At 41.5% G+C, this 25,968-nt stretch overlaps 1 long non-coding RNA gene across 2 annotated transcripts in view; it reads right to left on the reverse strand.

Annotated features, from left to right (window-relative positions):
• Positions 1–323: 323 nt before the first annotated feature.
• The window catches only part of LOC101907142 (uncharacterized), a 50,736-nt gene continuing 25,091 nt past the window's right edge, over positions 324–25,968 (reverse strand). Inside the window, exons 3-5 of one of the 2 annotated variants that reach the window (XR_001495120.3) lie at positions 11,901–12,015; positions 3,855–4,596; positions 324–657 (exon numbers count right to left, since the gene is read on the reverse strand). This is a non-coding gene — a long non-coding RNA (uncharacterized lncRNA). Of the gene's footprint in view, positions 4,597–11,900; positions 12,016–25,968 lie in introns of both variants that reach the window. The other variant, XR_009492871.1, reaches the window with a different exon arrangement.

The following is a 25,968-nucleotide window of genomic DNA, read 5'->3' on the forward strand; positions in this document are numbered from 1 at the left end:
TGGAGGGGAAAAAAAATTAAAAAGAATGTTAATATAGACTTGGAGAACTACAGAACAACACTGATTCATCTATTACATGTATAATTGGTTAGCATTTTTTGCAACAAATTCTTTCTTTAAAAAATAAAGAAAAATTAAGGTATTTTCTGACAAACAAAAGGTGAGAAAATTCATTGCCAGCGCACCCTGCCCTACAAAAAAATTTAAAGAAAGTTTTTCAGGCTGAAGGAAAAAGATGTGTAAATATGATTTACCTGACAATGAAGAATACCAGAAATGACAAATAGGCAAATATGTGGACTAAATAAAACAGATTTTCTCTCATTTTTATTTCCTTGAAAGATAATTGACTTTTCTGTATACCTGAAGGAGAAGGCAATGGCATCCTACTCCAGTACTCTTGCCTGGAAAATCCCATGGATGGAGGAGCCTGGTGGGCTGCAGTCCATGGGGTCGCTAGGAGTCGGACACGACTGAGCGACTTCACTTTCACTTTCCACTTTCATGCATTGGAGAAGGAAATGGCAACCCACTCCAGTGTTCTTGCCTGGAGAATCCCAGGGACCGGGGAGCCTGGTGGGCTGCCATCTATGGGGTCGCACAGAGTCGGACACGACTGAAGCGACAGCAGCAGCAGCAGCAGCAGCATACCTGAAACTAACAGAACATTGTAAATCAACTCGGTTTCAGTGAAAAGTTGTTTGTTTTGAAAAGAAATTTAAAACATTTTTTAAGGGTAACTGACTTTTAAAGAAAAAAAAAATAACACTGTATTGTGGAGTCTAGAACCTTCACAGAAGTGAAATGAAGGACTGCCACAGCACGAAGGATGGAAGTGGAAGTATACTGTTGTAAGGGTCTTATATTATTCACAAAGTATTAGTTAATAGTTTAAAGATAGACTGGATCTTTAACTTGGATAAGTTACAAATCCAAAGTACAAACTCGAGAGCAATTACACACACACACACACACATCACACACATAGAGAGAGAAGTAGCTAATGGGCCAAAAGTGATCAAAATGGAAGGCTAAAACCAAAAGACAAATCCTCAGTCCACAGGAAGGGAGGGGGACTTCCCTGGTGGTCCAGCGGCTAGTTGTCATGCTCCCAGTGTGGGGGCCCAGGCTTGATCCCTGGTCAGGGGACTGGATGCAGCACGCTGCAACTGAGTTCACAGGCCACAGCTAAAGATCCCACGTGCCGCAGCTAAGACCTGGCACGGCCAAATAAATGTAAACCAACAACCAAGAAAGGAAGGGAAAGAGGCAAAGGTGAACAGAGCTGAAGGAGCAAACAGAAAACAAACAGCAAGTCAGGAGCGTTAAACCCAAACGTATCGCTCGGAGCCTAGTCACACGGAGTAACGGACTGCATCTGCCCTCCCGCCTTAACAAGGAGAAAACCAAATAAAACATAGGACACAGCGGTTCTTCAACACGGACGAGAAGCAGTACAGAAATGTGATCCCTAAGAGAAGAGGAAATAAGGCGAATTCTAAAACCTGGAAATTTTCTTAGATCTTAGGAAATTAATGTACTTCTAAATAACCCATCAGATCAGATCAGATCAGATCAGTCGCTCAGTCATGTCTGACTCTTTGCAACCCCATGAATCGCAGCACGCCAGGCCTCCCTGTCCATCACCAACTCCTGGAGTTCACTCAGACTCACGTCCATCGAGTCCGTGATGCCATCCAGCCATCTCATCCTCTGTCGTCCCCTTCTCCTCCTGCCCCCAATCCCTCCCAGCATCAGAGTCTTTTCACATGAGAGATTACAAAGTATTTTGTACCAAATGGAAATGAAAACACAATACACCAACGTTTGTGGAGTGCAGCTCTAAAAGCAATGACTTAGAGGGAAATTATAGCTTTAACTGCTGTACAAAAGATAAAAAGTTGATAATCGATGAGTAAAGGGTCTGTCCTAAAAACCTAAGAAATGAAAGAGCAAATTCAACCTGAGATAGAAAAATGTGAATAACAAAGATAAGAACATAAGTCAATGAAATAGGAAGTGGACAAACAATACAGAAAATGCTGATACCAAAAGCAGTTGATTTGAAAGGTCCAAATCACTAACATATTTATCTATTGTTATATAACAGTAGTGCCATAAACATAGTAGCTTTAAACAGCATACGTTAATTTTCTCCTAGTTTTGTGGGTCAGAGGCACAGATCAACTGGGTCCTCTGCTTTAGGACGTGACGAAACTACACTTAAGGTGTCTTGTCTATGGCTCAGCTCCGGAGGAGACCACTTCCAACTTACATAGTTATCGACAGAATCCAGTTCCTTATGGGATGCTGGGCTTGGAGCCTCACTTTCTAGTTTGTCGTCAGCTGGAGGCCACCTGCAGCTCCTGGCAACGTGGCCCTTTCCAAATGGCAGCTTGCAACATAGCAGTTTAATTCCTCAAAGCCATGGTGGAGGGGGGCCATCTCCTAGTAATGTGAATTATTAACTCATACAAAATAATCACATATACATAATCATGTACACTCCTTTACTGTTGCTATATTCTACTGATTAGAATACTTTGGCTACCTGATTCAAAGAGCCAACTCATTGGAAAAGACCCTGATGCTGGGAAAGATTTAAGGCAGGAGGAGAAGGGGGTGACAGAGGATGAGATGACTAGATGGCATCCCCTATTCAATGGACATGAGTTTGAACAAACTCCAGGAGACAGGGAAGGACAGGGAAGCCTGGCGTGCTTCAGTCCATGCGGTCACAAAGAGTCGGACATGACTGAGCGACTGAACAATGACAACTGATTAGAAGCAAGTCGCAGGTCACATGTGCACTTGAGGGGAGCAGCTCACCCAAGTAAGTGAACACCAGAAGGTGGGGACCTTAGGGCTGCTGTACAGCTTTTGTCACAATTGGTAAAACCCAGACTGGATTCTTCAACCAAAAAATAGAGACCATTACGTGACCAATATTATTAGAGAGAGAAGGAGGATCGCTAGAGACTATATACACACTAACTAGATAACATGGGATGATTATGAACAATATCAAGTCAATATATTCAATAACAAATGGAAATGGACATATTCCTTACACAAACTATCAAAACCAGCACACGAAGAAACAGAAGGTAAAAGGGCAAATTATAGCTGAGTGAAAAAGAAAAGATAAAAGGGAAGTAAATGAAATAGAAAAATGATAGAGAAAATGGAAGAAACCAAAATCTGGTTCTTCGAAATGGTAACAAAATTCTCAAATCTTTGGCAAGCCTGAATGAGAAAAAGAGCTATCTCAAATTATTAAAATTGAGAATGAAAGAATAGACATTACTACTAACTTTACAGAAGTAAGAAGAGCTATAGGGCAATACCATGAACAGCTGTATACCAACAAAGTAGATAACCTAGATTAAATGGACATAGTTAGAAATATTCAAACTACTAAAATGGACTCAAAAGAGACCAAAAAGCTCTCTAACATGTAAAGAGATTGAATTAATAATAATAACTGTCCTCTGTCCTAAGTTTTCAGTCATGTCCAACTCTTGTGATCCCACTGGCTGTAGCCCTCCAGGCACCTCTGTCCACGGGATTCTCCAGGCAAGAATACTGGAGTGGGTTGCCATGCCCTCCTCCAGGGGATCTTCCCAACCCAGGGACTGAACCCACGTCTCATGTCTCCTGCATTGGCAGGTGGGTTCTAACTTCTCACAAAGAAAAGCCCAAGACGCGATGGCTTTATGGGTGAATTTTGCCAAATGTTTAAAGAAGAACTGATGCTAGAGGAGTGATACCAGCAAGGTGGCATAATAGGAGTTTCCTGTCGTCATCCCCGCCCGCAGGACGTCAGTTCTGGCTACCACTGGTGACGACAGTACCTTTGTGGGAGTCCAGGAATCCAGCAGAGAGGTTCCTTCACTGTCGGAGAAAAGAAAATCTGAGAACACACACATTGGAGACAGTCGATGAATACTTGCCCTATGCCTACGTCACCCCCTCTCAAGGTGGCATAGTTCAATGCCAAGAGAGACCCTCTGGGCCTGTCCTTTCTCCCAGGGAAAAATGAGAGAGCAGTAAGTCAACACCGGGCTTCCCAGTCAAGGTGGATGGCACCCAAGAGGCCCACTTATTCTAACCCACCCAGAACCCAGAACACGGTCAGCACAGCTGAGGGGTTGAGAGAGGCTGGGAACACAAAAACTAGGGCTCAGAACTTATCCGAGGGAATTCCCTGGTGGTCCAGTAGTTAAGACTGTGCTCCGACTGCAGGGGGCATGGTTTCAATCCCTGGTCCAGGAACTAAGATCCCACATGCCAATTTAAAAGACAAAACAAAAGCTCATCAAAAGGCTGCAGATCCTACAAACCACTTTGTAGACCCCACCAGGAAGTCCACCCGGGAGTCCCTTAGCAAGCCTCACCTGCAGATCCCTCAACTGGCCCAAGTGTATCTCCAATGCTCTGCACACGTCACTGACCTCCTCTGGTCAGCTCCCTGCACACACCGTCATGGACAGGGAGTATGAATCTTGGCAGACAACTTACAAGCACAAGCAGAAAGCTGCCGTGATTCTGGGACTGACAGAAGGCACCAAGCTTGAGCATTCTCAGGGCACAAGCCTAGGGAAATAAAACAGTAGCCTCTCAGCTTCTAGCCTGGCTTCATAGAATCAATAGAAGGCATACAATCTTAAGAATTTCCCTCCAAGGAACGTCCCTCGTGGTCCAGTGGCTAAGACTCTGAGCTCCCAAGGCACGGTGCCCAGGTTCGATCATATGCCGCAACTGAGAGTTCGCAGGCTACAACTAAAGATTCCACACGCTATAACAAAGGTCCCGCATGCCAGAATGAAAACTGAAGGTCCCATGTGCCATAACTAAGACCAGGTGCAGCCAAATAAATAAACATATAAATAAATATATATTTTTAAAATTTCCCTCCAAGAGGGCACATGAGGTGTGGAGTGGCCACAACCATAGGAAAGGTCTGAACCTCAGAATTCTTAGCTGGGCTGACTGGTGACAGTATTTCTCTCCCAAAGTTAGTCAGTAAAGACTGGACAAGGTGACTACTTTTTCAAATGTGAAGACAATAATGCAAGACTTTGAGGAACACAAAAAAATTAAGGAAACATGATACCACCACAAGAACACAGTAATTTTTCAGCAACTGAACCCCTCACATATGAAGGTTTATGAATTGCCTGACAAATAATTCAAAATCATCATTTTAAGGAAGCTCAGGGATCTACAAGAGAACCACAGCTTTCTTAACACGATAAAAGGCATTTATGAAAAATCCACTGCTAACGTCATACATAATGGTGAGAACTGAAAGCTTTCCTGCTAAGACCAAGAATAAGACAAAGATATCAGGGTATTTAGGCAAGAAAGAGAAGCAAAACCACTCAGGTTGAAAAAGATTAACTATTAACTATGTGTAGATGTGTAGATGACAGGGTGTTATTCACAGAAAACCATAAGAAATACAAACACATGTGCGTGCACACACACACACACACCTGTTAGAACTAATAAACAAACTCAGCAAGCTTTTAGAATATAAGAGAAATATTCAAAAATCAATTGAGTTTATTACATAAACTAGAAATGAATCATTCTAAAGGAAAAGTAATAAAACTATTCCTCTCACCATATACAAAAATTAACTCAGAAGATCAAAGACCTAAATCAAAGAACTAAAGCTCTAAAACTCTTAGAAGAAGATATAGTAAATTTTTGTGATCTTGGACTAAGCAGTGGTTTCTCAGATAAGACATGAGAAGCACAAGCAAGAAGAGAAAAAATTAAGTAAATTGAATTTGATCAAAATTTTAAGCATTCACGTTTCAAAGCACCGTCCAGAAAGTGAAAAAACAACCCACTGAATGGAGGAAAATATTTGCAAATCGTTTTTCTGATAAGGGACTAGTTTCCAGAATATATAAAGAACTCTTACAACAGCAATAAAAAGGTACATAAGTCATCCTTTAAATGTGAAAAGGATTTTAATAGACATTTCCCACGAGAAGATATACATGCAAATGGCCAATAAGCACATGAAAAAAAGTTCAACATCATTAGTCACTAAGAAAATGAAAATCAAAACCACACCATGATGTATCAAAACCACTATAATGGATGTAATAAAAAGAAAGACAATAAAAAGTGTTGACAAGAATGTGGAGAAATTGGAACCTTCGTACGTTGCTGGCAGAAATATAAAATGGTGCAGTCACTTTGGAAAAGCGTTTGGCAGTATCTCAAAAAGTTAAAATAGAGTTGCCAAAGGAGGCATTCTACTCTCATGTATATACCACAGGAGAACTGCCAGGACAGGCGAGCCCGGTGGGCTACAGTCCATCCCGTCAGAAAGAATCGGACATACCTGAAGCGCTTGAGCATGCACACATGCGAGAACTGAAAATGTATGTCCACGTGAAAACATGTATGTAAATGCTCACTGCAACGTTATCCACAGTGGCCCAAAGTGGAATCAGTTCCCATATCCATCACTGATGAATGGATAAGCATAATGTGGTATACCCATACGATGGAATAATCTTCGACCACAAAAAGATGAATGAAGTCCTTACAAATACTACAACATGGATGAATTTTGAAAACATTGTGCTAAGTGAAAGAAGTCAGCCACAAAAGGTCATGTGTCATATGATTTCATTTATATGAAATGTCCAGAATAAGCAAATCCATAGAGACAGAAAGTGTTTGCCAGGGGCTGGGAGGAAGCGAGAATGAGTGTAAACTAATGGGAATGGAGTTTTTCAGGGGGAGATGGAAAATGTTTATGAAATGAGAAGATGGTTGCACAACTTTGTGAATATACTTAAAACAAGTGAATTGTTCCCTTTTTTAAAAAAGTGAATTTTATGGTATGTGATTTATACCTCCGTAAAAAAGAAAAAATAGAAAAATCTGAATGAGTCTATATCTACTAAAATTTATGTTTTATGGTTCAAAACTTTCCAACAAGGAAAAAAATTCCAGGCCCAGATGGCTTCACGGGTAAATTCTAGCAAGCAATTAAGAATGAGGTAATTCCAATCTCACAAAAACTTCTAGAGAACATAGAGAGAATATTTCCCAACTAATTTTATGAGGCCAGTGTTACTCTGATACCAAAACCAGACGAAAACATTACAAGGGGGAAAAAAACCTAACAAACCTAGACAAGGGATTGTCAAACCATGGCCTACGGGCCCAAATCAGCCTGCAGTCTGTTTATGTAAATAATGTTTTAAGAAAACACACATTATTTACATACATTATTTCCTAACAATAGTCCTGGAGTGGATTGCCATTTCCTTCTCCAGGGGATCTTCCCAACCCAGGGATCGAACCTGGGTCTCCCACATTGTAGACAGACACTTTACCATCTGAGCCACCAGGGAAGTCTTAAGAAAACACAGCCACACCCATTCATGTGTGTATTCTCCATTGCTGCCTTCATGTTACAGTGGCAGAGTTGAGTAGTTGTGACACAGATTACACGGTCTCCAGAGCCTCAGATACTTACTACCTGACTCTTCACAGAAAAAATTTGCTGATTCCTTGCTATGGACAAAGAGCTGTCCTGAACAAAGATGCAAAAATCCATTAGGAGGATCAGCAAATCAACCAAGAAACACATAAAAAAGGTAAAAGTCAAGTCAACTGGAAATTTATCCCAGAAATGCAATGTTAGTTTACAAAAAAAAAAAAAAATCAGTCAATGTAATAAAATATATCAATGAATAAAGGTTAAAAATAACATAGTCTTCTTAATAATGGCAGAAAGAAAGCATTTGACAAAATTCAACATACAGTCATGATAAAAACACTTTTCAGCAAGCTAAAAATGGAAACATTTCCCATCCAACATGGAAGAAGTTTGGAAGTCATCACTCTGTCCTAACAATAAGTAAAAGGCTGAATGAACTGAAGTATGAATAACTTCAGATCCATCAGAGAAGCACAGTCATGGGGAAAATCACTGCCCCCTCCCCACCCAAACTGTAGAGACAGGCAGGTGGACGCAGAGAACTACAGCTTATCCGTGCAGAAAGCAGTACCGGGGTGGGGAAACCTCAATTACAATCAACAAACTGCTGGAGGCTGAGTGTGGACAAGTCTCATTGACAAAAACTCCAAGGGGATGCAGTCAGAGGGTGGCCTGCCCCCCCCCCCACACACACACAGACACACTTGTGTGAGTTTTACCTCCTGAAGACTTATCAGGTTCTCATAATGAATATCAGAGAAAAACCCCCAGTGCTTCTGGCAGGTGCAGAAGAAAACAAACCATTATGAAACATGCCAGAGTATTCTGTTCTTAACAAAGCCTGCATTCAGGAGAAATGACCTAACCAGAGACTTACTTGCAGAGGGGTTTAACGGAGCCTAACTGTCTTGGGGGAAGGGAAATACCCAGCTCCATCCCATTCTAGCCATCCTGTTCCACCTAAGGCCAGAAAAACAAACAATAAGCACTTGTGAAGCTCACAGTCCAGGAGCATCTGTTCACGAAGACTAAGATCTAATCCTAGGACTATGGACTGCTCCCCTACACCCCCTTTATCACAACATGCCTAAAGGGTAATTTATAGTCATTCCTATCGCCCCGTACATCATGTCCAACTATCAAGGGAAAAAAAAAAAACTACAAGGCATACTAAAAGGCAAAAAAACATAGTCTGAAGAGGCAGAGCAAGCAACAGAACCAGACTCAGATAAGACAGGGATGTTGGAATTATTAATATAAAAGCAAGGAATTTAAAGCGACTATAATCACTATGCTAAGGGTGCTCATGGATAAGATAGACAGCATGCAAGAACAGACGGGCAATGTAAGCAGAGATGGAAATTCTAAGAACCAAACAGAAATGCTGGAGATCAAAAGCACTGCAGCATAAATGAAGAATACCTTTGATGGGCTTATTAGCAGACTGGACACAGCTGAGGAAAGGATCTTTGAGCTTGAGGATGTCTCAACAGAAATCTCCAAAATGGAAAAACAAAGAGAAAAAAAGGCTGGGAGAAAAAATACCAGAGCAGAACAGAACTGGGAGACAGCTACAAAAGGTGTAACATATGCTTAATGCGAATACCAGAAGGAGAAGAAAGAGAGAGACAGGAAGAGAGGAAATTTTTGAAACAATAATTTGTTTGACTGAGAATTTCCCCCAAATTAACGTCAGACACCAGACCACAGATCCAGGAAGCTTAGAGAACATCAATCAGGATGAATGCCGAAAACTACACCCAGGCATATTATATCCAAACTACCAAAAATCAAAGATAAAGAAAAATTCCTGAAATAAGCCAGGGAAAAATGAAGAGAAAAGATGAGAATTACGTCCAACTTCTCAGAAACTATGCAAACAAGGAGAGAGTGCAGTGAAATACTTAAAAAAAGTATTAAGAGGGTAAAAAAAATATCCCACCATTTTAGATTTCTAGGAGGAAAATATCCTTCAAAAGTGAATGAGAAATACTTTCTCAAGCAAAAATTGAGAGCATTTGTTGCCTTGCAAAAAAAAAAAATGGTTTCTTTAAAAAATATTTATTTATCTGGCTGTGTCAGGAGGGTCTTAGTTACAGCACACGAGATCTTTGCTGTGTCACGCGAGATCTTTCGTTGTGGCTGGAACGCTTGGCTTGGTTGCCTTGCTGCGCGTGGGATCCCAGTTTCCTGACCAGGGATCAACCCTGCATCCCTCACACTGCAAGGTGGATTCCTAACCACAGGGAAGTCCCACAAACAATGCTTTTCAAAAATTCCTTAGAGAAGGAAAATAATAAAGTTCAGAAACCCACTTTTACATAAAGAAAGAGCGTGCACAGGAGAAAGAATAAGTGAAGGCTATTTAAAAACGTATTTTTCTTATCCTCAGTTGATCTAAGATAATAGCTTGTTCAACCTAATAATACCAACAAAGTACCACGTATACTTATTTGTGTGTGTGTACTTATGTGTAAGTGAAATGAATGATGACAACAGGGACAGGAGGCAGGAATCAGAGTCCGTTTGCTGAAGTGCCTGCACTACTTGTGAAGCGGTAAAGTATTATTTGAAAGTGAACTTGGCCTGGTTGTAAATATATACTGCAAATTCTAGGGCAATCATTAAAAAAAGAAGTAGTAACTGATATGCTAAGAAAGGGGATAATATAGAATAAAATGCTCAATTAAAACCACAAAAGGCGGAAATGACAAAAGAGCCATTTCTCCAAGAAGATATAACAATCCTTTATGCATACATGCCTAATAACAGAACATTGAAATATGTGAGGCAAAAACTGATGGACCTGCAAGGAGAAATAGATGACCACGACCATATTTGGAGATTTCAATACCCCTCTACCAGAAGTGCATGAATCCAGCAGGCAGAAAAATCAGCAAGGCCACAGTTGAACCCAACAACATCAAACAACTGGATATAAGCAGCATCTAGTGAGTGCTTCATCCAATAATGTCAGAATACAGATTCTCGAGTTCACATGGGACATTGACTAAGATAGCCTGTAACACATTTGGGGTCATAAAACACATCTTAATGAATTTAAAAGAATGAAAAGCACACAATGTCTGTATCAGACCACCATGGAATTAAACTGGAAATCAACAACAGAAAGATAGCTGGAAAATCCCAAAATCCTTGGAGACTAAATAATACACTTCTAAATAGCACTCAGATCAAGGAAGAAATACCAAGAAAAATTTTTAAATATTCTGAATGAAATGAAAATTAAAACACAACTTATCGAAATGTGTGGGATGCAGTAAAAGCAGATCTTAGAGGGAAATTTATAGCTTTCAGTATATTAAAAAAGAAGAAAGATCTAAAATCAATCAACTAAGCTTCCACCTTAGGTAGCTAGAAAAAGAAGAGCAATTTAAACCCAAAGTAAGCAGAAGAAGGGGTTCCCAGAAGGCACTAATGCAAAAGAATCTGCCTGCCAATGCAGGAGACACAAGAGACGCAGGTTCAAGTCCCTGGGTTGGGAAGATGCCCTGGAGAAGGAAATGGCAACCAACTCCAGTATTCTTGCCTAGGAAATCTCATGGTCAGAGGAGCCTGGTGGGCTAGAGTCCATGGGTCACAAAGAGTCAGATACTACTGATCACATACACACACACACAGAAGAAAAGATACAATAAAAATGAATGGAAATCAATGGACTTGAAAACAGAAAATCAATAGAGAAAATCAATGAAACCAAAATCCAGTTCTTTGACAAGATCAGTAAAATTCATAAGCTTCTTACCAGTCTAAGAAGAGAGGACTCAAGATTACTATTACCAGAAATTAAACAGGAGGCAGCCTTAAAGATCCCAGGGACATTAAAAGGATAATAAATATTATGAACAACTCTGCCTACAAATTTGATAACCTAAATGAAACAGATCCATTCCTTGAAAGACACAATCTGCAAAACTCACATAAGAAGGAAGAGAAAGTTTGAATAGGCCTTTATCTATTAAAGAAATTGAGTCAATAATTATTAACTCCAAATAATTATCAACCTTTCAAAACAGACAGCAGCAGACCCAGATGGGTTCACTGGTCGATTCTAGCTATAAATTCAATTTCTTCAGTAACTATGGAGCAATTCAGGTTAACCCTTAACTCACTTCACAAGGTTGTTGTTACTGAGGAATGGATCCTGTGGGCTCCACTGGGAGGTCTCACGTCATTACCAGGAAGTTGCTGAGGGCAGTGACATGAGAGACGGGAGGCGAAAAAGAAAAAGAAGTCTCTCCTCTCTCTAGGCTTTAGGAGGTCCCTTTCCTGCTCCTCCAGCGGGAACCATAAGGTTCCTCCTGGGCTTCTCACTGTTCCTGCCAACACCAGTTCTTGGTTTCAGGCTGACTTGTGCTCAGACTGGAGGACACTGTAGGAAAAAAATAACGGGTAGACTCACCACTGGTTCGGTGGTGCTCCAACTTCTTGTCTTTTTTTTTTCCAATGTTCCTACTAATATTGACTTTTCAGAGTCCTCAGATCGCTGTTCCATGTATTCCATCCAGGTTTTGCAGCTGTATTCAGTAGGAGAGACAGGGTGGAGTGCGCTTACTACATTTTACCCAGAACCAGAGCCTACAGATTTCTTTAGACATATGAAATTGCAAGAATTAATCACCAGCAGATCTTCACTTCAAAAAAAAATGTTAAAGGAAGTCTTTCAGACAGGAGGAAAATGATACCAGATGGAAATATGGATGGACATAAAGAAAAGGAGAGCATTAGAAATGGTAAGTGTGTGGATAAACTTGAAAAAGTCTTTTTCTTCCTTTTTAAATCTTTTCAAAAGGGAATTGACTACTCAAAGCAGAAATAGTAACAATGTATTGTGGCAGGCATAACACGTAGAAGCAAAATATCTGACAACAGAATCACAAAGGTGAAGGAGAAAATAGAAGCACAATCTTGTAAGGATCTTAGACTATATATTTTTAAGTGTATAATGTTACTTGAGGGTAGATTAATAAGTTAAAGATGTACACACTGTCATAAACCATCACTAAATAATAAAAAACTAAGAGTTATACCTAATAAACTAATAAGTGAGATCAAATAAAATCATAAAAAATGTTCAATTAATTCAAAAGAAGCCCGAAAAAGAGGGAACAGGGAACAAAGAGCAGATGGGTCAAATACAAAACAAATATCAGGATAGCAGATTTGAGTCCCACCGTATCAATGATTATATAAAATGTAAATGGTTTGTAGGACGAGTGGTAAACTATGGCCTGCAGCGTGTTCTTACATGGCCCTCAAGCTAAAAATGGTCTGTCCATTCACAAAGCATTGTGGAAAAGAAAGCAAAGGAGAAAAAAAAAAAAGGAAGCGAAGGAGTATGTAGCAAAGACCATATGCAGCCCACAAAGCCTAATTTATTTATTGCCAGTCCTTTACAGAAAATGTTCTTCAATGTTCTTTTCAACCCCAGTTAAAAGTTAAAAGGCAGAGGCAGACTTAAAAGGCATCTTCTCCACGGCAAGAGGCAGTGTGGTCCCGAGAGGACCGGGGGCGCCCTTGTTGCCTTCTCTCTATCTCCTTGCCATTTGATCCTAAAGGAAGAAGTCATCATGAATAGGGTGTTGCAGAGCAGAGAAACTAAAGCCTGGCTTTCTAATTAGGGACAAGGAAGACGAGTAGTCACAAGCTGGAAAGTGTGAGATCGCTGAGAAAAAGGAACTCAAGAAAACAATTTGGGGGAATTCCCGGGCAGTCCAGTGGTTAGGCTCCGAGCTTCCACTGATGAGGGCCCAGGGTTCAATTCCTGGTCAGGGAACTAAGATCCCACTAAGGGTGTGGTGCAGCCAAAAAGAAGAAGAAAACAACTTGGTAACGTTGTATGTATGAACCCGTGTGCTCATGGCTGAGCTTTGTGTGTGGATCTGGCCCTAGATAGCATAGACTTTGAGGAATAAATTACGGGGCACAGACCACTGCCACTCACAGCAACCAACTGAGTATTATCCCAGCAACACAGGACTGTTTTACTATTTGAGTGTTAATTAATGCAGTCTAAAAAAGAAAGCACAGAAGATCATATCAATGTATGTATTTGACAAGATTCAACATCCATTCTGGATAAAGTGAAAGTGAAGTCGCTCAGTCGTGTCCGACTCTTTGTAACCCCATGGACTGTAGCCCACCAGACTCCTCCATCCATGGAATTTTCTAGGTAAGAGTACTGGAGTGGGTTGCCATTTCCTTCTCCAGGGGATCTTCCCAACCTGGATATCGACCCGGGTCTCCTGCATTGCGGGCAGACACTTTACCGTCTGAGCCACCAGGGAATCCCTATCCATTCTGGATAAATTCTCATCAAAGTAGGAATAGAGGACTTGCCTGTGGTCCAGTGTTTAAAACTCCACACTTCCAAAGCTGGGGAATCGAGTCTGATTCCTTGTTGGGGAACTAAGATTCTCACATACTGCAACGTGTGGCATGGCCAAAAAATTAAATTGAAAAAAAAATTTTAATATGTTTTTAAGTCTTTTAAAAAAAAAAAAAAGGTAGGAATAGAAAGGAACTTCCTCAACCTGATAAAGGGCATCTATAAATTACTCAGAACTAAAATCATACTTGGAGCTTCCCTGGTGGCTCAGACAATAAAGAATCCGCCTGCAAAGCAGGAGACCTGGGTTTGATCCCTGGGTTGGGAAGATCCCCTGGAGAAGGGAATGGCAAGACCCACTCCAGTATTCTTGCCTGGAGAACTCCATGGACAGAGAAGCCTGGTGTGCTATAGTCCACAGGGTTGCAAAGGGTCGGACATGACCTAGTGACTAACACTTTTACTTATCAAAATTATAGGGGCTTCCCAGGTGACACAGTGGGAAAGAATCTGCCTGCCAATGCAGGAGACGTGAGTTCCATCTCTGGATTAGGAAGATCCCCTGGAGAAAGAAATATCAACCCACTCCAGTATTCTTGCCTGGGAAATTCCACGGACAAAAGAGCCTGGCAAGCTACAGTCCGTGCGGTCACAAAGAGTCGGACACGACGGAGCGACTGATCAAAATTATGCTTACTGGTAAAGGATTGAATACTTTCCCTAAATTCAAGAACAAGATAAGAATGTTTACTCTTACCCCTTCTATTCAACATTGTATTGGAAGACCAAGGCAAGATAATAAAAAAAGAAAAAAAAGAAAGGGCACTTTGGGAAGGAAGAATTTAAACTGTCCCTTTTTATGGAACACATGATTGTCTCCAAAGAAAATTCCAAGAAATCCACCCCTCAAAAGCTCCTAAAACTATAAATAAATTTATAAAGATGGAAACATACAATTTAAAGTCTATGCACCAGCAGCAAACCATGCATTTCAGCAAACTGAAATCTCAAAAACAGTACCAATTATAATAGTACCCAAACAAGAAACTCGATCTCTAATAAAGCTACAGTTTAAAAAAGACATTGTTTGGAAAAGGAAAAGGTAAACCATAGAATGGAAGAAAATCTTCACAGTATCTATAGATGACAGTGGACTTTTATGCAGCTCAGTAAAAGAGAGAAAAATGGTCTTTTAAAAACTGGGCAGGTGGATTCATTTTGATATTTGGCAAAACTAATACAATTATGTAAAGTTTAAAAATAAAATAAAATTAGGAAAAAAAATAAAAATAAATAAATAAAAAAAATAAAAACTGGGCAAAATGCGTGGATGCCTCTCAAAAGAAGATGTATAAAGGGCAAATAAGCATATGAAACATGCTCAACCTCATTAGTCATTCAGTTCAGTTCAGTCGCTCAGTCGTGTCTGACTCCTTGCGACCCCATGAATCGCAGCACGCCAGGCCTCCCTGTCCATCACCAACTCCTAGAGTTCACCCAGACTCATGGCCATCGAGTCAGTGATGCCATCCAGCCATCTCATCCTCTGTCGTCCCCTTCTCCTCCTGCCCCCAATCCCTCCCAGCATCAGAGTCTTTTCCAATGAGTCAACTCTTCACATGAGGTGGCCAAAGCACTGGAGTTTCAGCTTCAGCATCAGTCCTTCCAAAGAACACCCAGGCCTGATATTTAGAATGGACTGGTTGGATCTCCTTGCAGTCCGAGGGACTCTCAAGAGTCTTCTCCAACACCACAGTTCAAAAGCATCAATTCTTCAACGCTCAGCTTTCTTCACAGTCCAACTGTCACATCCATACATGACCACTGGAAAAACCATAGCCTTGACTAGACGAACCTTTGTTGGCAAAGTAATGTCTCTGCTTTTGAATATGCTAGCTAGGTTGGTCATAACTTTCCTCCCAAGGAGTAAGCGTCTTTTAATTTCATGGCTGCAGTCACCATTTGCAGTGATTTTGGAACCCCCCAAAAATATAAGTCTGACACTGTTTCCAGTGTTTCCCCATCTATTTCCCATGAAGTGATGGGGCCAGATGCCATGATCTTCGTTTTCTGAATGTTGAGCTTTAAGCCAACTTTTTCACTCTCCTCTTTCACTTTCTTCAAGAGGCTTTTGAGTTCCTCCTCACTTTCTGCCATAAGGGTGGTGTCATCTGCATATCTGAGGTTATTGATATTTCTCCTGGCAATCTTGATTCCAGCTTGTGTTTCCTCCAGCCCAGCGTTTCTCATGATGTACTCTGCATAGAAGTTAAATAAGCAGGGTGACAATATATAGCCTTGACGTACTCCTTTTCCTATTTGGAACCAGTCTGTTGTTCCATGTCCAGTTCTAACTGTTGCTTCCTGACCTGCATATAGTATAGGTTTCTCAAGAGGCAGGTCAGGTGGTCTGGTATTCCCATCTCTTTCAGAATTTTCCAAAGTTTATTGTGACCCACACAGTCAAAGGCTTTGGCATAGTCAATAAAGCAGAAATAGATGTTTTTCTGGAACTCTCTTGCTTTTTCCATGATCCAGTGGCTGTTGGCAATTTGATCTCTGGTAAGTCCATATTAAGACACAAATGCATTAACCATTAAAACTGTTAATCTTTTGTAAACTGACCACACCTACTATTAACAGCATATGGAGCAACTGGAACCATCACACCGGCGGGAATGTAAATAGCACAGCCACACTGTAAAACACTTTGACTCTTTCTTTTCCTTTTCCTTTTTATTAAGGATAAGTTGTTTGTTTATTTTTTGATGTGGATTTTTTTAAAGTCTTTATTGCATTTGTTGCAACATTGCTTCTGTTTTATGTTTTGGTTAACTCCCTGACCAGGGATAGAACCCACACCCCCTGCATTGGAAGACAAAGTTTTAACCACTGGACCACACAGCAAGCCCATGACTATTTCCTGTATTTTTTAATATAAATGTATTTTAATTGGAAGCTAATTACTTTACAACATTGTATTGGCTTTGCTACATCAACATGAATCCACCACAGGTGTACACGTGTTCCCCATCCTGAACCGCCCTCCCACCTCTCTCCCCATACCATCCCTCTGGGTCATCCCAGTGCACCAGCCCCAAGCATCCTGTATCGTGCATCGAACCTGGACTGGCGATTCGTTTCATATATGGTATTATACATGTTTCAATGCCATTCTCCCAAATCATCCCACCCTCTCCCTCTCGCACAGAGTCCAAAAGGCTGTTCTACACATCTGTGTCTCTTTTGCTGTCCATGACTATTTCTTACTAAATTAAACAAATAGTCAGCAAGTCTCATTCCTGGGCAGGTATCCAAGAGAAAAGAAAGCATATATTTGAACACAGCCTTATATATAAACGTATACAGTACCTTTATTATAAAAGCTTGAAACTGCAAAGAACCTAAATATCCATTAAAAAATGAATGAACTAAGAATTATGGCATATCTTTACAGTGGAATACTACCCACCAGCAAAAAGGAAGAAATTCCTGATTTATGCAATGATACGCACGACTCTCAAGAACACGAGTCTACCGGAAGAGTGACGTCAGTGTGGCAGAGTCAGGAACTCCAAGATTTCAGCCTCAATAAAAGCAGTAAAATGAGGCAAAAATGTCAGAATTGCTTTTTTGCAATTGTGGAAATTAAACAAAGGAGCACTTATTCAAGAAACCTGGGAGCACTTGTTCAAGAAAACCAGCTGAATTTCAGCAAGACAGCAAGCTTTGCGGTGTATAATCTTACCCCTGTCTCATCTACTCTCCAGCTCAGTGGTAGTTTTGAAAATAATAATCCATATTGATGGTGGTAGAGGGAGCAGAACAGACCTCATTCACACACACAAAAAATGTAATTATTTGTTTTGACCAGTCTTGTGGTTCCCTGTAAAATCAACTCAGAAGGCTTGTCTTCATTTTGCCTAACTAAGAACTGGCCCAGGGGTAGAGAGCCGGGGTGTGGGTGGGGGGGTGTTTATTAAAAACATTTATAGGCAAATGTTTTAGTCACTGCTGCCTGAGGCACTGGATAAAAGCTGAGGCAAACAATAGCCTAACCAGAAGTCTGTCTTTTTTTTTTTAGGAAAGGCTGGGGAATGAGATGTCTACATGGATTTGAAAGTTCTGATCTATTTCTGGGGATCGAGCAGGTAATGTACATACCAGGGAGGATGCATACAAAAAATAGACCTGAAAAGCAATAATTACAAATATATTAATATGTCGATGGACACACAATGGATAAAAACGCAGTTTGAACAAGAACCACATAAGTGGAGGGTAACGAAACTATATAGGAACAAAAATTTTTGTATGCTATTGAAATTAAGTTAGCATTAACGGAAACTAGGTTATTACAAATTAAAATGTTCATTTTAATCCCCATGGCAACCCCAAATAACTGAAATAGTATGTATTTAAAGGAACAACAAGAAATTAAAGTGATACACAAGACACTCCATAAACACAAAGGAAGGGAGGAACGGAGGAACCCAGGGATGAAAAGACATACATAAAGAAAACAAACAGCAAAACAGCAGAAGCAAGGCCTTCCTTATCAATAAATACACTGAACTAAATGGATTACACTCTCCTATTAAGAGACATAAGATTGGCAGAATAGATATAAAAATAAATAAATAGCTTTAAAGAGCACGGAAAAAGATAGCCCATGCAAACAGTAACCAAAAGGGAGATGGAGTGCCTACACTAAATTCAGACAAAATAGACTTAAGAAAAAAAAAAAAATTGTTAGGACTTCCCTGGTGGTCCAGTGACCACGCTTCTGCAGTCCCCACGCAGGCGCCAGGGTCTGGCCCCTGATCAGGGGACTAGATCCCACATGCTGCAACTACGACCCTGCCCAGCCAAACAAATAAATAAATACTTTTTAAGAGGAAAAAATGTTACTAAAGACACAGAAGGACATCACAGAATGATAACAAGGTCAACACATTAATAAGATATAATAATTGTTAACATATATACCTAAAAACAGAGCCCCACACAAAGCAAAGCAAAAACTGAAAGAACTGACGGAAAAAATAAGCACCCCAACTATGATATTTAGGTATTCCTTTCTTGTTTTTCTTTTTTTTGCCATGCGGCTTTCAGGATCTTAGTTCCCTGATCAGGGATTGAACTGGGCCCTGGCAGTTGCCAGGGAATTCCCTTATTAGATATGTCAATATTCCACTTTTAATAATGGAGAGAACACCAGACAGAAGGTCATCAGGATACAGAATATACACCAACTAGATCTAATGAACGTCTATTGAACATCTACCTAACAGCAGCAAGATACACATTCTTCTCAAGCGCACATGGAATGTTCTCCAGGATAATTGATACGTTAGACCATAAATATCTTTTAATAGACTGAAATAATGCAAGTAGGTTTTCTGACCATAATGGGATGAAATTAGAAGTTAATAACATTTGGAAAATCGACAAATACACAGAAATTCAACAACACACTCTTAAATAAAGTGGATCAAAGGAGAAATCACAAAGAGAACTAGAAAATGTTGTGAGATTAATGAAAACAAAAACGACATACCAAAACTTTGGAGATGGAGCAGAAGTAGTGCTATAAATGAGGGAAATTGATAGCTATAAACACCCAAATTAAAAAGGAGAAAAGATCCCAAATCAACAACCTAGCATACTGGCAGTCCAGTGGTTAAGACTCCAAGCTTCCACTGGAGGGTGGTGTGGGTAGGATCCCTTATTGGGGAACTAAGATCCTGCATGCCACGCAGCCCGACCCAAAAAGGAGAAAAGAAACTAGGGGGAGAAAGAGCAAACCAAACCCAAAGGACTCAGAAGGAAGGAAATAATAAATATTAGCATGGAAATACATGAAACAGAGACAAGAAACTCAATAGAGACAATGAACAAAGCCAAAAATTGGTCATTTGAAATGATCAACAAAATTGACAAAGCTTTAGCCAGACAGATGAAGGAAAAAAGGAAAACGACTCAAATTATTGAACTCAGGAATAAAAGAAGAGACACTAATACAGATCTTACAAAAATAAAGAGGATTATAAGAAAATACTATGACAACAAATTAGATAACCTAGATGAAATGGAAAAATTCCTAGAAATGCACAAACTCCCAAGAGAGACTGAAAAAGATAAAGCAAATCTGAAAAAACATGTAACAAGAAATTGAGTTAGTAATCAAAACACTTTCAACACAGAAAAGCCCAGGACAAGATGGTTACATTGTTTAATTTCACCAAATGTTTAAAAAGAATTAACACCAATCTCTCACAGTCTTCCCATAAAAGAGAAGAGAGGAGAACACTTCCTAAGCCATTCTGTGAGGCCAGTACTTTGCAGATACCAAAGCCAGACAAAACTCTCACAAGGAAAGAAAATTATAGACCAATATTCCTTATGAAAATAGAAGGAAAATCCTCAATAAAATATTAGAAAACTGAATCTAGCAGCATACAAAAATGATTATACGCTGTGATCAGGTGGGATTTATCCCAGGAATGCAAACTTAGTTCAGTACACAAAAATCAACCTGTGAAATATTCCATAGTAACAAAATAAAGGGGAAAACACAAACTAATCTCAATAAATGTAAAAAAACAATAACAACAAAATCCAACACCCTTTCCTCATTAAAACACTCAACCAGCTAGAAATAGAAGTGAATTTCCTCAATCTGATGAAAGCCATCTATGAGAAACCCAGAGCAACATAATATTTCATTGTGAAAGACTAAAATTTTTTCTTTCCTAAGATCGGGAACAAGACAGGAGTGTCTGTTCTTACCACTTCTCTTCAACATGGCATTAGAGGTCCTAGCCAGGGCAGCAAGGCAAGAAAAAGATGCAGAGACTTCCAGATGAGGAAAGAAGTAAAAAAAAGAAAAAGAAAAGAAGCAAAACCACGTCTGTTTACAGATGACACGACCTTATTCACAGAATGGATGTGAACTTATTTCTACAGTGTGGATGAACCTTGAAAATGTTATGCTAATTGAAATGAGCTAGACACAAGAGCCCACATACTGTATGATTCTGTTAATATGAAATATCCAAAATAGTCAAATCCATGGGGACCAAGAGTAGATTAGTGGTTGCCAGAGGCTGGAAAGGGAGAATGTGGAATGACAGTTTAATGGGTATTGGGTTTCCTTTTGGACTGATGAAAATGAAATTAGACAGTGGTGACCATTGCACAATACTATGAATGCACTAAACGCTACTGAATTTTAAAATGGTTAAGATGGTAGATTGTACGTTCTGTGTATTTTATCACGTTAAAAAAAGTTACCAAGGGATTTCCCTGGTGGCCCAGTAGCTAAGACTCGACCCTCCCAATATAGGGGGCTGGGGTTCGATCCCTGGTCAGGGAACTAGATCCCAGCAGATGCAACAAAGATTGAAGGTGCTGTGTGCCGCAACTAAGATCCAGTGCAACGAAATAAAAAAAATTAAGTGACCAATAAGGAAAGAACTCACAGTAAAAAAGTTAGAGTGAAAAAGTTGGCTTAAGATTCAACATTCAGAAAACTAAGATCATAGCATCCGGCCCCATCACTTCATGGCAAATAGATGGGGAAACAATGGAAACAGTGACAGACTTTATTTTGAGGGGCTCCAAAATCACTGCAGATGGTGACTGCAGCCATGAAATTAAAAGACGCTTGCTCCTTGGAATAAAAGTTATGACCGACCTAGACAGCATATTAAAAAGCAGAGACATTACTTTGCCAACAAAGGTCCGTCTAGTCAAAGCTGTGGTTTTCCCAGTAGTCATGTATGGATGTGAGAGTTGGACTATAAAGAAAGCTGAGCGCCAAAGAATTGATGCTTTTGAACTGTGGTGTTGGAGAAGACTCTTGAGAGTCCCTTGGACTGCAAGGAGATCCAACCAGTCCGTCCTAAAGGAAATCAGTCCTGAATATTCATTGGAAGGACTGATGCTGAAGCTGAAACTCCAATACTTTGGCCACCTGATGCGAGGAACTGACTCACTGGAAAAGACTGTGATTCTGGGAAAAATTGAAGGCAAGAGGAGAAGGGGACAACAGAGAATGAGATGGTTGGATGGCATCACTGACTCGATGGACACGAGTTTGAGTAGGCTCTGGGAGTTGGTGATGGACAGGGAAGCCTGGCATGCTGCAGTCCATGGGGTTGCAAGGAGTTGGATGCGACTGAGAGACTGAACTAAACAACTGAACCGAAGAAAAGGAATAGACAAGTCACAGATTTGAAAAAATATATACTTGCAAGACATAGATCTGACAAACAACTTGTATCCAGAATATATAAAAAACTCCAAACAAATCCATAATAAAAAATTAAAACCCAATTTAAAAAACAGGCAAAATATACCTAAACCTTAGACACTTCCTAAACGAAGTTTTATAAATAAGTTGAACGTAATTTTCTGCAGGAAAATGCATTAAAATCAAGGGATACCACTATATATCTATTAGAATGACCAGACTGAAAAAGAATATGTGAATATATGTATACATATACTTAAGTGTGTGTGTGTATGTGTGTGTGTGTGTGTGTGTATGTGTATACACACACATATATAGCCCCCTGGTGGCTCAGATGGTAAAGCATCTGCCTGCAATGTGGGAGACCCAAGTTTGATCCCTGGGTTGGGAAGATCCTCTGGAGAAGGAAATGGCAACCCACTCCAGTCCTCTTGCCTGGAAAATTCCCATGGTTGGAGGAGCCTGGTAGGCTACAGTCCATGTGGTAGCAAAGAGTTGGACACAACTGCGCAACTTCACTTTCTTTCTTTCTATACACACACACACACACACACACACACACATGCTGTATGCTTCCACTTCTAAAGGATGAAATTTAAACACTAACAGTACCACTCTTCTTTATCGTTAGGGAGAACATAAAAAATAGGAAAACTGTGAGGAAAGTTCTGACCATTTCTTGTTTGGTTGAACATACACTTTTCTCATCACCCAGCCAATTCTGTCCCTAGTTGCTCTAGAGAATATTCTAAAACGACAGAAATTGTCTCTACTTTGACTGATGTTAGGTACTGAATGTTTGTGCCTCTCCAAACTTCATTTGTTGAAGCCATAACCCCCAAGGTGCTGGCATTTAGAGATGAGGCTTTGGGGAGGTAATTAGGTTTAGATGAGGTCATAATGGTGGGGCCCCCAGAATGGGATTAGCAACCTTATAAGAAGAACAAGACCAGAGTGCTCTCTCTGCCTAATGAGGACGCAGCAAGAAGACAGCCATCTACACACCAGGAAGATAAACCTCAAGAACCAAATCCACTGGCACTCTGATCTTGGACTTCCAGCCTCCAGACCATGAGAAATAAGTGCCTAATATGTAAGCCACCCTGGCTATGGTATGGCTTATCAAGACAGTTGGGCCGTGGGTCATACAAGTGTATGTATTTGTTAAAGCTCATCAAATCACACGCTTAAGATGTGTGCATTTTCTATATTAAATTTTATCTTAAGGAAATGTAAAGGCATATTTAATACCAATTAATAGGTTTTCCTGTTAAGGTGGTATGGGTTACCAACTCTAAAACGATTTCTCTGAGCAAATAAATACAAAATAGGAGGTAGTACTTCTTCACTGTTGGAGGGGAACGCACATACATGGAAAGGAGAAGTCTAGAAGTTTGGTTTAACCAAACTAGGGTGCTGGACAGCAGTTGAGTGCATCAATATGAACTCACGGTTTGCAATGTGTGCATCTGTGTTTGCATATTTATCTGTGTGTATGTGTCTGTGTGTAGCTGGAGATTACACGATAAGCAAAAGGGGTAAAATGTAAATCAGCAATGACTCCAGGTTAAGAAAAAACCTCGGGAAGGGAAATCCACTTCGGACGCGAAGCTCTGTGAGCGTCCACACGCTCACTGCACCATCCCTTCCAGAATCAAGAAGAAGTGCCACGTGGATTTTCCCACTTGGAAGAGGCAGCGGCGGCCGCGGCCTGACAGAAAGAAAAGAGGGCAGGCCGGGAGCCAGGGCACCTGGACCCACGTTCCAGTTTGCCGCGGCCTCGCAGGATGGCCCCGGTCCCCTGGACCTCACCGTCCTGTCCACGCCGCGAGGCGGCCAGACTCTCCAGTCACTCTGTTTTCACCACTCTGGTTGATCCCGAAGCCAGAATGGCGCGCGCGCCAGCAGCTCAAAGACCCGCTGCAGCCCCCGTGGGGGTTTCGACTTTCCAAGAATGAGTCTCTCCTCTTGCACAGGCCGCCTCTTGGAACGCCAGGCCCTTAGCAATTTCCCTGCCTTGTCCTGAGGCCAGCCTCGAGCTCGTGATGTGATTTTCCAGGCCAAAGCATCTCCTTACCCTCAGAGCCTCCAGCTCCAACTTACCCCTGTCGCAGTCTCAGGACGGCCTGCCCCAGCTCAACAAACGTGCGGCTGTGGGGCTTTCTGACCTCCAGGGTGCTGGCCACAGAGAGATGCGTGACCCCCAGGCCCAGGACTCATCAGGCTACATGACTGGGGAAGAGGATTCACCTGCTGGCCTCGTCTGCTCACACCCAGGAGACCCACAGGCTCGCTTTGCAGGCTCCAGCCTTCCCAGGCCAGAGAGAACATTCCTTTTGCTCATTGAACACATTTTTATGGGGTGTTCTGGGTTGGGTGAGCACACACAGACCCAGAGAGCTTACATTCCAAACAGGCAGGAATGTACACTTGGGCGCGGGGAGAGGTGGTCTTCAGGAGGGGAGGTAGGAGCTACTCCTGTTTTCCTAGGCCCAAAGAGGAGAAAGGAGCTTTGGTCCCTGAGAACCAGAAATGCAAAGGCCCTGAGGCCATGTCAAGTTCAAAGGATGGAAAGAGGTCAGTTAGCAGGGGTTAGCAGAGGCTGGATGTGCAAGAAGGTCAGATGCGCTTGTCACTCAAGGGGTGACATGAATATACGTGTGCATTTGCCAAGGTTCCCTGACTACAGAGCCGAGAGGGTACAGAGGAGAGAGAGTGCCCCCCGCCTTAGGATCTAGTATAGATAAGCAGGTGATGGAAGTGGGAGCTCAGACAGGCGAGTCCTCCCCATAGTAGCAACAGAAGATGGCATTTGCAGGTGGTTCCATTAGGCTCTCACCTGCCTGGGGACACTCTGGGGACCATCTGGGCCATAGCAGCCTCTATTCCTCCATGGGGGCCCAGCCAGCCCACAGGAGAGGCTTATGCCTCAGTCTCCTTGCCAAGCACTCCTGTTTGGCGACCTGTCCCAATAACACTTTTTTAAAAACAACAACGAAAAGGCTTTATTAAGATATAATTCACACACCCGGCAACTCGCCCATTCAGAGTGTACCATTTGATGGGTTTTAGTATACTGACAGATACGTGTAACCACTTTAGGATCTTTTCATCACCTCTAAAAGAAACCCCATATCCTTTAGCCATCATCCCCTGCCTCCCTCCCAGCACCCCACCAGCCCTGGGCAACGACTAATCTACTTTCTTTTATTTTTAACTCTTTTTTTTTTTTTTTTTTTTTAGTATAAGTGCTTTAAAACGTCGTGTTACTTCCTACTGTTAATGGACTTTCTGTCCCTGTAGGAATGGCATGCTCTTTGCCCCCTGCATCTGGGGACTGACTCCTACCCTAGTGCCCCAGGTGCTGGCCAGCTCTATCATGTTGACCAGTAGGGTCAGAGTTCAAGGGCCACCATCAAGTCTTCCCTGGCCTTGGATGCTAGCTATGTCCCCCTGCCTGACTCCTGGAACAGCCCCAGCAGCTGGCAGCTTCTCCTGCCAGGTCCGCTCAGCTCCCCCTTTGCAGCCTGACATGGGGAGTGTCTGCTCTTCTATCTGCCCCATAAGCCAGTGTCTCAGGAGCAGTGTCTCCAAACCCCAAGGCCAGACCCCAGGGCCTTCCATGTAGGGCCTGCTTCTGCCCCTTCCCCTGTCTCAGATCCCAGACAGGCTCCAACCACCTAGCTGAAGCCTGTCCTTCTTCTCTCCATCTCTCCAGGGTAGGCCGTCTGTTTGTCCCATTCCCCTTCCTAGGATCCACCCTGACCTTCCTAGACGCCTTGGGGAGGGGAGCATCCCCATCTCAGAAACACAAGGGGAGGCCAGGTGGCCATCCAACAGGTGGGCAGGATGTCCACAGTCGTCAACCCAGACTTTCCTCCTTTT

Source organism: Bos taurus, chromosome 25 (genome assembly GCF_002263795.3).
Source record: "Bos taurus isolate L1 Dominette 01449 registration number 42190680 breed Hereford chromosome 25, ARS-UCD2.0, whole genome shotgun sequence".
Lineage (NCBI taxonomy): Eukaryota > Metazoa > Chordata > Mammalia > Artiodactyla > Bovidae > Bos > Bos taurus.